We start from the raw sequence: 13,935 nt of genomic DNA, 5'->3' as shown, positions 1-13,935 counted from the left end.
GTTTCTGTGTTCTCTTCATAGCCATGGAAATGTCACTAACACTGAGGAGCATGGAAGCAATATGAAAGTGTGTGAATTAAATTATTTTAGATTAATGTGTTTAACATAAACAGTGGTGAGACCAGTTTTTGTAATCCTTAACATAAGCAATGTATTGGAGCATACATTAGACTATTAGTTTCTATAAAGGCATTTATATCTCAGATTTTATCTGTCCATTTTTACTGAGTAGTTGAGATATATATTGTGATGTCGATCATATGCTAAATTAGTGCTAAATTTAAAAAGACTACAGACATCTGTGTTTTATTTTATCTCATGTAACATCTAATTGTATAGTAATATAATTCATAAGCTTTCCCAGGAAGTTTGGGCTCACAAATGCAGATCTTTCACTGTTCAGAACTGCCAACTTTTATTTGCATATAGTACATGAAAACATTCTGAATGTGACAAAAATCTACTGCTGTAGAAATGGGCTATATCTGTTCTGAAGAAACCTGTTTATAAGCTAGCAGATGTGCTCTTTTCCTTGTGCAAAAAGTTATTATTCTTTTCATTCAGAGGTTTTCCTCACTTTTAATTGCAACTGGTTGGATGCAATCTTCTGTTCTGTGTTGCTACCGTCCATGTAATTTTTCCAGGTCCTGCTTCTCCATGATGATGTTTTTCCACCCTTAACTGCTTGTATAGATCTTCTGTGACTGCAGTACAACTGCTTCACAAATTTAGAAAAAGCCTTCTGGAGGGAAGGGATGCCATTTAGAGGGGCCTTGACAGGTTTGAGAGGTGTGCCTGTGAAAACCTCATGAAGGTCAACAAGGCCAAGTGCAAGGTCCTGCACATGGGTCAAAGCAATCACAAGCACAAATCCAGGGTGGGCGATGAGTGGATTGAGAGCAGCCCTGCAGAGAAGGACTTGTGGGTATTAGTGAATTGAAAACCAACTATGAGCCAGCAATGTGCACTCACAGCCCAGAAAGCCAACCATGTTCTGGGCTGCATCAAGAGAAGTGTGGCCAGCAGGTCAAGGGAGCGGATTCTTCCCCTCTACTCTGCTCTCGGGAGACCCCACCTGGAGCACTGTGTCCAGCTCTGGGGCTCCCAAGATAAGAAGGATGTGGATCTGTTGGAGCAAGTCCAGAGGAGGGCAATGAAGATGATCAGGGGGCCAGAGCACCTGAAGACAGGCTGAGACAGTTGGGGTTATCCATCCTGGAGAAGAGAAGGATCCAGGGACACCTTGTAGCAGCCTCCCAGAACCTAATGGGGGCCTACAGGAAAGCTGGAGAGGGACTTTTTAGAAGAGGTAGTGGCTTTAAACTGAAAGAGGGTAGATTTAGATTAGATACAAGGAAGAAATTCTTTACAGTGAAGGTAGTGAGGCACTGAATCAGGCTTCCCAGAGAAGCTGTGGCTGCCACCTCCTCGGAATGGTTCAAGGCCAGGTTGGACGGGGCTTTGAGCAACTTAGTCTAATGGAAGGTGTCCCTGCCCATGGCAGTGGGGTTGGAACTAGATGTTCTTTAAGGTTCCTTCTAACCCTAACCATTCTGTGATTATCATGTTCACCTGCTTGTCCATGAAGGATCTTGGATGGCTCATTCCTTATATATTAGATGAATTCCTCCATTACATTTTTTCCACATCCACTGCACTTCACAGAATGCATTCCTAGAACTCTAGAAAGAGATACTGTAAAGAATCAAGGGAAGTTTTGTAATGTTTTGATAAATAAAATGTACCTTAGACACTGTCACTAAATATATATATATATATAAATATATATATAACTCTTAACAGTAGTCATTGTGTATGTAGACCACACTCTTCATTTTTTCTTGCATGGTTTACTGCCATGGCTGATCATCTAAGCTTCTGAGGTCGATTTTAGTGGTTTCTCTAGACTGTACAGAACTCTAGTATTTGCAGCACAAATACTGAAACAATGGTAAGCAAAAGAACTACATTCTCTTTTAGTTTGAGTGGAGTTCATTATAGGTCCCTTTCAGGAAGGGAATTGTGCTGCAGAGGATCACCGGAGAAGAACTTCCAGATTAATCCTTTCATGTGCTGAAGAAAACCAGAATCTCCCAGTGCTTGGTGATCACTAAGGGTGGGCAGTTTTTGGCACTTGAGCCAAAAACTTACTGGGCTATTCTTCACAAGTGCTTTTAAACATTTGCACAGTATTCCTGAGGCAGAGCCAAGAGTAGGACTGGTCAACATTTGTATGAGGGCAAGTGAACCATAAATCTCCATTAATGCAAAGTTGCCCGGTCTGCAGAATCTGAAATCTGCAAGATTGTAAGCTTAGAACTACAATGAAAGTTTGCCTGACAACTGTGTCTCTGCTGTGCAGGGGAAGGAGGTACTCTCATTCAGTGTTCTTGGATGGTTGCTTCAGCCCATGCCCATTAAAATGATTGCTCCTTAGGCATTCAGGATGGGAAAAGTTGTCACCATACCTGCAGAAAGAAGTGGTATAAACTTTGCAAAGTAAATGCAACGAGCATCCTAGACTTGCTTTTTTTTTTTTTTTTTTTTTTTTTTAAATTATTTTAATAGATATTAGCAGTGTCCTATTTGTTTAGAGATGGTAAAGAAGGCAAGTTGGATTTTTAAGGGGGAGAGGGAAGGAAGACCATGTTTTATTTACTAACTTTCTATTTATCTTAGAGTTGGAGTAGCTGTGATAGAGAAATCTGTACCTTTTTTTTTCTGCAATTGTGGGACAATGTATAAGTTTAAAACATTAAAAATATAAGAATTCAAGGGATTAAGCTCTTTAGCAGTTGGAAAGAATTTGCTCTTGTTTTGATAAAATCTTCTCTCTCAAACCACTTATCAGATGACAGTCTGGTTCAAGGAGTCACCAAAGGAACTTGTTAAGATAACCACAAACCCTATCAGTTTTCCTGACACTGTAATCTGGTGGAGCTGAATTTGAGCACCTGGTTACATCACTGTGACCAGTGAAAACTGAGCCATGAAAAATGCTGATGAAAAAGAAGCTTTCAGTATTCTCTTAATGATATTTGGAGATTTCTTAAAGTCAGTGGTTATATTAAGCATTCTATGATGAACCTCTGCTTATGCTTAAAGGACATTTTAGGACTACTGAAAACTGTATGCTTAGATAATACATTGAAATTACATTTAAGCTGGAGGGAAATGTCATGCATTCAGTGTTATGTTCAGGACTAAAACTGTAGGCACCTGAGGTATCACAAAGATTTTTACTACCTGGTCTTTATTGTCTAAGATATCCAGACTTCTAGTTTATTGTTTTCTTGTGTGGTGTTTATTTAATTTCAAAATGTAACATTTTAAAGGAGCTATGCCTGTAAAATGTCACAGATGCCCAGACTGTAGCAAAGACTGCAGGAACTCATATTAAAACTTCAAGCTGAGGAGTAAATATTCTGCCTTTTAACCTAGTGGTAAATCTGTATTTATAAACACCAGGCAATTTATCATTTCCAGAAACATCCTCCATGAACAGAAAGATTTCTGGGAATGATCAATTTACATCAGCAATAGTATCTGAACATCTGTTTAGTATTTAAAATTTTAAGGATGATTCTGAGTCATGGGTGTTACTATAGCACTACAAAGTAATTCATCACCTGCAAATGCTCTTCATGACCCTGAAGAACTTTGCAAATCTATGAAAAGAAGATAACTCAGCTTTTACAATTATACCCAAATAAGAACCAAACATTTGAAGAGCATGTTACCAGCTGATAATAGTAAGATAATGGTTTATAGATCATTATACCTCAAGGTTGTAGAATTTAACTGCATTTGGATAGTAGGGACATGCCTGAGCTATTTATCAGTCTACCAGCAGTGCCAGCAGAAAAGTTAAATTCAGAACTGGTTATCATGGCAGCAGTGAAACATAAAAGCATGTGAACTCTTTCTAAATCAGTGCTCAGCCCATTCAAAGGAGACAGGTTGCATGGTTGTATCCAGCTTGGTCTTGCCCTTTGTATGTTAGCATTTGAGTATCAATATTTGGATATATTATGGTGTGTTTTACCTAAATATTTAGTGCTATAAGGTTGATTTCTACATTCTTTTAATCACTCTAATATTTGCAGAGAAAATATTTAAAAATTTATGAGATTAGATTTCATTGTTAAAAAAATTGTTCATAACATTCTGTATTGATAAAAGCTTGAACATTAGGTATTATATGGAGAGATTCCAAGTGCTTGTTGTGAAGGGTCAGGCATGTTGGGCCACCACTGGGAGGTGGAGAAATTCAGCTTCACATAGCTTGGATTCAAGCCAAATTTAAGCAATCAAAAACTCACGATGTAAAAATATTTTAAAATAACATATCAGAACAATACTGGGATTGAATCTAGGGGATCAAATTCATTATAGGTGCCTGGGGTCACTGAATCACAGGTTAACATTCTAGGTATCTGTTATGTCATAGATGACAACATTATTGCATACAGGTATTAATTAGGTTTATTTTCTTCTGCCTTCACATGTCAAAATTATATTACACAGTGAAAGAAATGCAGTATTATTTTTGGCCCTTCTTCTGTGCACCTCTCACCTTCCTGGTTACTGGCCCCTTCCCTTCCTACCATACTGCACTGTGCTCGCCGCCCCAGCATGGCTGAAATTAGAGTTTCCAAAAATGTTTGCTGATGGCCATCCCAGTTACACTTTTTTTTTTTTTTTCTTTTTTTGTCAAGAAAGCAAAATGAGAGATACATAATGCTGTCTGATTTTGGCTCTAACTGAGGCTGATCCAATGCAGCTGGAGTTTGTTGTATTAGCAGTCTGAATTTTAAAAAAGAACATTTTTTGTCTAGGTTCCAGATTTGGCTGTGCAGCTGTCATTTGAATACACGGGAATGTATAGATCTGTCGTGGCAGTCAGGTACCAGGCTGCATGATTGGCAATGCAGTCTGCAATAGATGGACACATCATATGACTCTGGCACAGGAATCCATCTTTTTTTTTTTTTTTTTTTTTTTTTTTTTGTGTTTGAACCCATGACTGAAGATGTTGAATCTACCACCACTACACAGTGGGAAGGTGTAAAATGAGACAGATGACAGGCAGCAGTTAGTTGTGGCATGCCAAGGGCTGACCTGAAAAGGTTTCTGATGTTCTCATAATGGACCACGCTACCCAAACTATTTCCTTCTCACATTTCAGAGACAAATAATTAAAAGAAATGAAAAATTATGGAAATTTTTACTCATTTAATATGGGATAAAGAAATCTACTTCTCAGCACAACCCCTGCCCTTTGTTCATTGCTGAAGAAAAATAGGGCTGTGGATTTTCAGGCTCATTTAAGTCAGAAAATATTTTAAAAAGCAATCTTTTACAGCTGGTTTATTTCTTTTACCAGCAGATGGGGCTGTCCTTTAAGGTGATGGCTCGGTATCTTTTATTTTTTTTCCTCACCTTTTTTTCTTTTTTCACCCTCCTCTCAGTCTCTCTTCATCGTCCTCCATCCCCTCTCTTTTTTCTTTTCTTTATTTTTTTTTTTCTTTTGCCTGCTATTTGCTGATTTGTATTAGGTACCATAGAGTCAGCATCAGAACAGGAAGCTGAGAATGAAGCAGAGCAAATACTGCAGAGGTGATTTTTTTTTTTCCTTCCCTATGAGAATGCAGCAATTTATAAATACTTGGTAATATTCTAGAACTGTGAATCTGAACAAGTTTATTAGAGGGCATTTCAAGCATCTCATCATCACCATCTCTTGGGATTTTTATTTTTGTTTTACTCATAATGCATTTGAAATTCATGTTTTATGAGGTAAGCCAGCAGGATGTTAAATCCTAGACCTTAGTTCACTTATGTGAGCTGTCTGCATGGGGCTCTCCCCACTGTCCTTCTTTTTTTCTTCTTTTTTTTTTTTTTTTTTTTCTGAATGCTTGCTTTATAGTTATTGTTAAGTGTATAATTAAGAAGAAAATCCAATTTTGGTGTTTTTAAAAATGTTTCCAAAGCTGCAGTCAGGTCTTTTTGTCAGCACAGCATTTTGTTACAAGGCGGATTTCACTGACCTTATATTTTTGGGTGTTTGCCAGTTTGTTGGGGGTGTGTGTGTGTTTAAGTTATTATGAAAAGATTTTTCCCCTGAACTGTTTAGAATTTAACAGAGGTCATGTTGTTCCTTCATATGGAAAACATATTAAGCTCTAAAGCAAGCAACGGTGTAGTCAAAATCACAGCATTGCAGGAGTGTACAGTTTTCCTTCCCATAGAGAAGCTCTGCTTTAAGGCTAAATGCTTCACAGAGATGTTTGAGGTTTACTGAAGGAAGAAAGGTCTCCCTCCACTTTTTTCTATCTCCCTCTGCCCTTTCTAATCAGTACACTGCTAGAAGCTCTTACTTTCATTTACATACTGATAAGGACTGGATGTTAAATTGTAGATATAACTCGGTTCATAATCTGAACCGTCTTGCTTTTCCAAACAGCACAAGAAATTTTCCAGGTGGACAGCAAGCTCTTTCAGCATCTTTTCTTAAATGGATTTCTTCTCTGCTGCTTGTCTGAGGTATGTGCTTAAAGACTTCCACTGAACTAATTTACTTGGGATTGGGCTGTCCGTTCAATTTGTCTGCCCTTCATCCCCACTTTGAAAAAGTTGTTGTTTGTTCTGCAGTATTTGAAAATGTATTGGTGTTTTCTATCACTGTTGAAAACATGTTCAATTGTACTTATTCCAGAAATGCTTATTTTGTGGTTATGGTGTCAAACTCCTGAGCTTTCTTGGCTGATACTAGTGTTGCATTCTTGAAGTGCACCTAGATTTCTATTGTGCTTTTCAGGCTTGACATATGTGTTAATATAAAGTACAAAGGAAAAAAGGCTGTGCTAGAAACAACTCTGAGAATCTAATGTGAAACAATAACAGGATGATTGCTGTCAAAGACTGACACACCGTTAGTTTATTCTTTGAGACTGGTCTGTGTGATCCTGAATATTTGCCGAAGTATTTAGACACAGGAAAGCAAGTTAGAGACAGGCAGCCTTAAACTGATTGTCCTCAGTTTGCCAGGTATTCACAGAAAATTTTCATTATTTTAAAGAAAGTATCAATGATGGGAGGAGGTGAAGTAAGAGCTTTAGCCTGCTTCAAGGGATGTCAAGTTTTTGTTGCATAAGACATAGTATAATCAGTACAATTCTAGGGAAATTCTAGGAAAACAGCAGCAGTTTGCATAGTATCTTGTATGATAAATAAATAATATAAAAATCTGACTATAATGATTTATAGGAAAATTATATAGATGAATGTATATGATGGAGTCATCTATTCTATCAGCTTTTTGAAACAATATATCAGAGGCAAGGGTAGTTTATTACTGATCACTGAAATCTACATTGAAATTGCCATATTATAACCTAAACTTGCTTTGAAGTTTCAGACGTTGTAAATGTCAACAACTGAGGTAGTTGGGAAGCTAAAATAAATGACAGGTTGTTACTTTCTTAAAATGAATGTGGCCTTGAACTAGAAAATGTTGAGTGTCTATGAATATAACTCTTCTCTTCCATGTACTATCCCAGTGGCAAGCACTTTAAAGGACAGCTGGTTGTTGACTTAAGGATGGCATCGTTGCTACTATCCATATTACACTACATCCTTCCAACATGTAAATTCTACTGTAAGAGTTTTGTACATTAATGACAGAAGCAGGTATATTTAGGTAACAAACCCACAAATCTTAGCATTGGGCTTTGTCCCTTAAATAGTATTTTACTGATCCTTTTCTATAATTTTTGACTACCTTAAATTGAAGAACTGATATTAAAGAAGTGTGAAGTTTTGAAGTTTTCTCTGCTCTTGGTTATAAGAAATATTCTGGCAGTAATCAGGAGAACTGCATACCTCTCCAAATTTCTTTTGAAAAGGAGCAGAGAGCTTGCTCTAATTTATGGGGGTGTGTGTATATATTTAGAACTGTGATATTCTTCTGGATTAATGTTTTTTCTTTCATTTTATTAATTTTCTGAACTCCACTTCCAGCTTGCCTCTGAAAAAGCATATTTGGTCTTTTGGGCTAAACGTCATGAAGAGATTTGTTGATTCTCTTCCAATAACAGGAACATATTCTACCTTCTTTTTCTCTATTGAAGACAGCTGATCTTTATAGGAGGCAGTGGGATTCCACAAGAGACATGTATTTGACCTGTAGACTTTCTGTTGATGCTAAAATGAATTCAGCAAAAGACAAACTAAATTATAAATTGAACAATATATATTCACACTTGTAAACTGAGAAAAACAATATTATGTCATCAGTAAGACGCACTAGATAAGAATACCAGTAAGCTTTTTTAGCATAATGTTTTAGAGCAATTAAGAGATCAGGTTGCTCAACGAGAAAAAAATCCTAAAGCTGAAATATTCTAAAATGGAAAAAAAAAAATTACCTTTGAGTAAATTTTAACCATTAAAAGCTACAATTGATGTTTCTGACTGAACCTAATACTGTAGGGAGATGGGGAGTATCATGCAAGTTCTCCAAATATTTTTTCTAAAGCTCAGCAGTTCTGGTACATGTTACTTCCATTTTTCTAGTGGTAGGTTTGTTCTTTGTAGATTCCTATCCATGAAAACATATAAAAGTTGGATGGAAACAACTGAAAGTTTGGTATGGTTGCAGCAATTAGTTAAATGACAAATGTAGACTCAGAAATTGTAACCCTTTCTTGTAGTGGGCTTAGTCCAATTTCTGTAAAATGTACTCATCTGTTTATTCAATATTAGTAATATTTATTTAAAGAATGACTGTGATGTCTTACTGAATACCTGGGTCTTCAGTGTTTTCAGGCTTCTTATCTTTTACTGATTATTGTGTCATCTTTTCTGTCTCTTCCATTTCCACCAGCGTGTGTGGTTCTAGGCCTCCTTTCATGCTCTTCTAATGTGCTAGTTCTGACAAAATGAACTTATTTTGTTTTGCACTTATTACCAAAATTCCTGGTAGCACCCTTCCCTGCCATATTAAATAGCACTTGAAAATCCACATTTCTGATTCAGCTACCGTGCGATTTATTCTTTTAATTTCTCAGCCCCAGAATCTCTCCCTCCTTCCTCTTTGTGATAGGAAATTCTCATTATGTTTCTTTTTCTGAACGCAAGTTTCCACTGCTTTCTGTCTCAGCAGTATCCAGAGCATCTCTGACCATCTTTCTAGTGCTCTATTTTAAAGTGCTTCCATCCTTCTTTTATTCATTTTCTCTTTTTTCACAAGTTTCTGAGAAAAAAGGACATAACCCCTCTATTTTTGGTCTCAAACATCCATCTCGGTTTGTGCTTTCAAGTTTTATCCCATCTCATGCCCTCTATTTTGGTGATTTTCTTCAATACCTTGTAAACATGCAGAACAATCTTTTTCATCTTTCTCCTACTCCTTAAGCAGATTTTCTAATTTACTTCCAGCACTGGCTTTTTAAAATCACTTCATGATACAATTCAAAACACTGAAGATCATCCTGCTGGTAAAATAAAACAAAACCAAACAAAAACCCAAATCCTGTCAAGGTCAGAAGGAAAAATTTAGGAATAAATGTAACGGCTTGTGTGAATCAAATATGCTTTATTTAATAGTGGTGTTGGTCAAAGATGACAAAACTAAGCAACAACTATAGTACTTTTAAAGTGAAGTAATATGTATGAAGTTTTCAAATGCTTGGTTATTTAAGTGCATTTTAAGTCAGTGACTTGACTATGTTCCAGATGTATTTGCCTGCAATGCTTCCATCCTCTCATCTTTCCCTGGACTCCGTTTTCTACTTGCTCTTTAATGGTGTTTCCTTCAGAGTGAGCTCTTTCATTTTCTTTAATGATTTAAAGTGTCTAATCATTTTGTTTTAAATTATTGTTGAATTTATTTGCCAAGAGGAAATAGTGATTTCTAAGGTGGGTGATAGGTGCTCCTCCTAGGAACGTCTCAGCAGGGCTTTTTCAATAGCTTTGCAGGATTCCTGAAGTAGGTCTACAGATGAAAACAGAAGGGCAGAGGCTGGTGGATAATTAGAAGCTGAATACTGAAGATGAATTCTGTTCTTTACATCCATAGTGAGTGGGACGGAAAGACTGAAGGAGTGGATTTATCCAGATTAGATATGGAGAGAAACTTGCTAATGGAAAGGATAGTGAAGGGCTGCAACAGAGTGTCAGAAGAATCTGTGAAATTTGTCATGGTCTGTAGAAAGAGGTTAGATGAAACATCTGTTGGGAAATAGGTATAGCAATCTTGTTTTGGGCAGAGAGATGAACTAGGTGGCTTCTGATCGTTGTTTCCAACCCAATTTTTCTGTGAGTCTACAAAAGAAAGTAGATATCTGAGGTATATCAGACTTAAAGAAAAGTATATGTTAATTATATAGAGTCCAAAATAGACCTCCTAAAAGCTATCTTTATTAGGCTTTTCTTAAAATGTATATGCATTCCCTCAAAACATTTATTCTATAGTATATACACTCTTCAAAACCTCAAATATATCTGGAAAGAACTGAAAATACATCCTAAAAAGTTATTGAATTTCTTTATGTTTCTTTTAGATTAAATAGGCCTTACTGGTTAACCATAGCAAGTATGTGAATAAAAGGGGTGGGAAAAGGATATTTGGAAAATCTGATCATTTTTTGTTCATTGTCAGGAGAATACTGTGGATTTAAATAAAAATACTTTTAAATTGATAGTAGAAAGAACTAAGACACTTCAAAAGATAATTAAATACAGTGAGTGTTCCAGAGCCATTTCAATGTTTTGTATTTTATATTAATGTTCAGTATTTTTCAGCTGACAAACCCAATCTGATACATTTATTTTCTGAAATGAAAGCCTAAATAATGCCAGATACATCACCTGAAATGTGCAGTGATGGATAGTGACAGATAACTTTTCAGAGTTCCATACTGGCTACATTAACAATGCTTAATTGAAAAAGAAGTTATCAAAAAAATTTTTTTTTAATTTTTTTCTTAAACATTAACCACGTGATCCAAATGTTATCTAATAACCTCATGTCTGAGCATTTTTTCCTTTAGCTTAAGTTTTCTCCTTACATGCATACTGGGGGAGATAGAACAGAAGGGATGAGCCTTTACTATGTTTTCAGGACTTCATGCTGTCTCAAAATAAAATTTATTACAAATCTACTACTCTAAACTAATAAAATATTATATCTGAAACAAAAATTTGCACTCCAAGTAAAATTATCTATGTATTACAATAAAATTTTTCTTAGTTGTTTTGGCTCCATCTGTGTGAAGATTAACTGTCATTGAGATACCCTGTGTCTGCAGAGGGTCTTCTCTTACAAACCTGGTAGCTGTGTGCACCCTGTCAACAGGGTGTGCCTTCTGATGTGAGCTGACTCTTGAGTCATGTCTCCAAACTCCTTGGGAAACTAACTAAAACAAGTGAACATTGGTACAGGGTCAGGTCTTTTTAACAAGATTGGTGATTGTGTCCTCAGATCCAGGAGTATTTCTTACCATTGATTAATGCATTGGTTTCTAAGCTACAGATCAAACAAAACAAATATCGATCATACAAATATATATATACATATAATGAAATGTATATATTTACCTGGAAAGAGATAATAACATTTTATTGTTCAGAGAGTATGATTTTAGAATAAGCTACATAATTTCACAAACTGGAAAACTTATTAATCAAGTAAATATAAAATATTTTAACTTCTGAATTAACAATTGCAAAGGAAACAGGACAATACTGTCTTGATTATACTTTAGGAAGAGTTCATAGTTGAAAAAACCTAAATTTTAAATGTATAGTTTATTTTTCTTCCATGAAAGTCAATGTTATGGAGGAACACATATTCTGATACATTGTTTAACTTTAATACTGATCAAAAAAATTAAATTGTAGTGTAGAAGATTGTTAATCAATACTTACAGGAAATGCAAGACCAATTTAGAAAGTATCTTGCTAAATCAGATACCAAACTGCACTTAATTCAAACCAAAACTTGTTTTATTTCTTTGTAAAGATTCTGAGTACTTACATGAAAACCAGTGTACATCAATCATTAAAAATACATTCCTATTTAATGGCAGACTAGATTGATTTTTTTTTTTTTAGAAATGATGGGTAAGACACATATAGTATCTGAGAAAATGGAGATATATCATATATACTTAAAATCTGCTGCAAAATAGTGGACTTTATTCCATAGAACTGATTTCTGGGACCAGAGAGATTTGTAAAACTGTATTTCCTGACACACCTAGATGAGAAAGGCTTGCCAGATGTTATTTCAGGATGTTTCTGTCTGTTTGCTGTCTGCTTTTTGGTGGGCAAATATAAAACTGCCTGTAACATATTATAGAAGCAGAATTTACACCCACATGGGCTAGAATTGTGTGAGAAAATTTTGCAAAATATCTTTATTTTAATACCAAAGCTGATCTCCAGAGGTGTCTTTCCACCTCAGCCAGGCTGTGATTCTGTAATATAAAACCACATCCTAGGAATCCAGGGTGGAGGATGACTCTAGCCTATTAATTTATAATAAGGCACAACTATGCAATAAAATAAAATTTAAAAATAGAATATAAATAGAAATATAGAAAGAAATAAAAATATGAAGTATATAATATATATTAAATATATAAATTTATAAAATATTAATAGAAATATAAATAGAAAATTTGGAAACACTAATGTAGACACAATTTTGCATCACCAGGTATGAGGACTGTACCTGCTCTGAAGTGAAAAAACATTGTCATATTTCATGAGTGGGACACAAAGTAGACAGACGTTTACAGCTTTATTGATACACATGTTCAATGATATTAGAAAAAAAAATAATCTTAATTACTTTGAGTTCCTTGTAAGTAGAATTCTTAATGAAGATTAATTTTATTCAAATAATATTTTTAGGTTTTTATTTTGAAATTATTTTTGAAATTTTTTTCTTTTTCAAAACTAGTAATAGTAGTGCTACTGTTTCGTTTTGGACACAAACTTCAATCCAACCTCGAAAGAACAACTGTCTCCTTTGTTTTGCTAATAACCACACTTGCTTAGGTTACTGCTACAATGAGTTGAAAATGAGCAACAGTTTAGAAGGGCATACAGATTTTGTTGTGGTTTTGGATTTTTCTGTTGTTGTTTTTGGTTTGGGTTGGGTTTATCAATAATTGTTATATGTAACACCAATCCCAGGTATTCTTACAGTCATGGGTGTCCTAGGGCTGCAGCCTGGTGAAAGAAATTCTTGTATCTTTTAGACAGTACGTCTGGTAGTTTTGACTCTAGGTTACATCTGCCTAGCTGCTGCACAGGCTGGCTGTGAGTCTGTCACCTGGGGCACTGACCTCAGACTTGCCCTCTACTTTCCCCTCAAGACAGGTTTCTATACATCTGTGAAGTCTAAGTTCAGACTAATCCTGAACCAGCACTAAATAATATTTAATGACTCTGATGGGAGAAATAAAAATGCATACTGGTCAGGAGTAGAGAATGATAAATTACGAGACATGCTAACAAGAGGAGGCAAAGTAGCTGATACAGTACCTCCTCTCTTATGTCTGAATGCCTAATTCCTAGATGATAACTAGCATCGTGTTTCTTAGAGAAAAAGAGTGGGGAAATATGAATCAAATAATTTTTTAAAATGCAGGGGAGGAGTAAACATTCAAATTTATTTCTAAAAGCTATTTATATGTTCCAAAACATATTTGTCTTCAGTACATCAAGTGCTATTTAACTGTCTAGTAGTAATAACAGTGGTTTATTCAAAATTTTCTCTCCCTTTTTCTTTGACCTCTTTGCACATAATATTTTTATGGGTGTCTCAGCAGTGACATTTATTTCTCAGGGTTATATACTTTGTAGGATTCTGAAATGCAGGAAGCTGATCCATTTTGGCAATAGGTTTTTTTCCTCCTGTGA

General features: G+C 35.5%; 1 protein-coding gene and 1 long non-coding RNA gene across 6 annotated transcripts in view; one reads left to right on the top strand and one right to left on the bottom strand.

Moving 5' to 3' along the window:
* LOC116965306 overlaps positions 1-6,557 on the bottom strand; it is a 40,950-nt gene extending 34,393 nt beyond the window's left edge. Inside the window, exon 1 of the long non-coding RNA XR_004409267.1 lies at positions 6,465-6,557. This is a non-coding gene — a long non-coding RNA (uncharacterized LOC116965306). The remainder of the gene's footprint in view (positions 1-6,464) is intronic.
* LOC104358686 (sodium channel protein type 1 subunit alpha) overlaps positions 1-13,935 on the top strand; it is a 97,369-nt gene that overhangs the window by 2,591 nt on the left and 80,843 nt on the right. The window contains exon 1 of one of the 5 annotated variants that reach the window (XM_042784346.1): positions 6,466-6,546. The exons of the other annotated variants lie outside the window; for them this stretch is intronic. The gene's annotated coding sequence lies outside the window, so the exon portion shown is untranslated. Of the gene's footprint in view, positions 1-6,465; positions 6,547-13,935 lie in introns of those variants that run through there. 5 annotated transcript variants of the gene reach the window in all.

The sequence above is a fragment of the Tyto alba genome, unplaced genomic scaffold, assembly GCF_018691265.1.
Source record: "Tyto alba isolate M040663 unplaced genomic scaffold, T.alba_DEE_v4.0 Super-Scaffold_7, whole genome shotgun sequence".
NCBI classification, from domain to species: domain Eukaryota; kingdom Metazoa; phylum Chordata; class Aves; order Strigiformes; family Tytonidae; genus Tyto; species Tyto alba.
Note: the sequence above shows the minus strand (reverse complement) of the source record. Positions and strands in the feature narration are given on the sequence as shown.